The following is a 1,700-nucleotide window of genomic DNA, read 5'->3' as shown; positions in this document are numbered from 1 at the left end:
TTTCTCGTCCACCTTGTTGTTGAGGAAAATTTTGTGACTCATTTCTTGGTAGTTGAAAGTTTGTTCGTTGGTTTAGGCTTTGTTGGTTACTACTATTGCCGGGTTCTCTCCAACCAAGATTAGGGTGGTTACGCCATCCTTGGTTGTAGGTACCCGTTGGAGGACCCGACGGCCTAGGTCTATTATCAATGTAGTTTACCGACTCTGGTTGATCATCTGTTTCTTTCATACAACTCCAATTTTCATGTGGCCCACCACCCCCTTCACAAGCCATAACCGAGACCGTTTTTGTCATTTCTAACTTTTTTATTTTTGAAGAAAGGGCCTCGATTTGGGCTTGTAAAGAAGGGCTTTCATCAACCTTATGGGCGCCCGGGGCAATAGATTTATTGCCTCGGGGAGTGTGCCACTGAAAATTGGTTTGAGCAATTTCCTCAATTTGATTGTATATTTCATGTGGGCGGCGATTACCTAAAAGTCCCCTGGAGCTAGAGTCAAGTGTTTGTCTTGTGTGTGGCAACAACCCATTGTAGAAAGTGGATACTTGTTGCCATACCGCAAGACCGTGATGAGGACACTTTCGTAATAGCTCCTTGAACCTTTCTCAAGTTTCATATAAGGATTCCCCATCCTCTTGTGAATATGTATTAATTTCAGTCATTAATTTAGTCGTTTTAGCGGGAGGGAAATACTTATATAGAAATTTTTGGGCTAGTTCATCCCAGGTGTTTACCGAACCAACTAGGAGGGCGTTGAGCCAAGCTTTTGCTCGGTCTTTTAGTGAAAATGGAAACATTCGAAGGCGGATGGCGTCATTTGATGCTCCATTGATCCGAAAGGTATCACATATTTCTAAGAAATTAGTAATATGTAGATGGGGATCCTCGTCCGCAAGCCCATGGAAGGCTGCGGAGTTTTGAAGCATTTGTATCAAATGTGGCCGAAGTTCGAAGTTGTTAGCTTCAACATTCGGTGCATTGATAGCGGCGCGAAGATTACCCACGGTGGGTCGTAGGTAATCCATGAGGGTACGTTGGTCCGCCATTGGAAGTGGGTCCCCCGAAACTTTCTCTTGGTTTTTAGCTTTAAGTCTTTTTCTGAGAAAGCGTTCGGGTTCTTCTAGAGGTTCTTTTATGTCTTTACTAGAATATTGGTCAGGAAGTTCACCACGGCCCCGTGCTCAGTGAACACGGCCCGTGGTCGGAGATACAACGATTGTTTTCCGGATCCCTGTTACTGGAAAGTTGGACTCGGCCCCGTGTTGCACCGACACGGCCTCGTGCTCAGCTCTCTGTAACTCGGAAAATAAAAATTGCCAGTGACACTGCTGGGCACGGCCCGTGCTGAGCTTTGCAGAAGCTGAAAAATTAAGAAAATCCTAAAAAAATAAAAATAAAATAGAAAAAATGATTAGGCCGCTGATTCCTAACTTTCTTAAAATCCTTGTGTCCCCGGCAAGGGCGCCAAAAACTTGATGTGCGTTAGGTGTAATATAATTTAGGTGTATATTTTAAGCCCTTTTTACACTTTTTAGCCAAGTTTTAAATTTATAAACACGATATTCACTAACACTAAACACACATATGGGCAAGTGCACCCATCGTGGACGTAGTATAGTGTTGGTAAGATACCGAGGTCGTCCAAGGACACAAGAGCTTTTAGTACCGGTTTATCCTCAACGTCTAATCAAATCAAAATGT

The 1,700-nt window shown here is 43.5% G+C and overlaps 1 non-coding gene across 1 annotated transcript; it reads left to right on the top strand.

Annotated features, from left to right (window-relative positions):
* Window positions 1-560: 560 nt before the first annotated feature.
* On the top strand, window positions 561-667 carry LOC118489878. The gene has a single exon (XR_004887891.1). It is a non-coding gene; the product is annotated as a small nucleolar RNA R71 (small nucleolar RNA).
* The last annotated feature ends 1,033 nt before the right edge of the window (window positions 668-1,700 follow it).

The sequence above is a fragment of the Helianthus annuus genome, chromosome 2 (assembly GCF_002127325.2).
Source record: "Helianthus annuus cultivar XRQ/B chromosome 2, HanXRQr2.0-SUNRISE, whole genome shotgun sequence".
In the NCBI taxonomy this organism is placed as follows: domain Eukaryota; kingdom Viridiplantae; phylum Streptophyta; class Magnoliopsida; order Asterales; family Asteraceae; genus Helianthus; species Helianthus annuus.
This window is presented reverse-complemented; position numbering and strand designations above follow the sequence as displayed.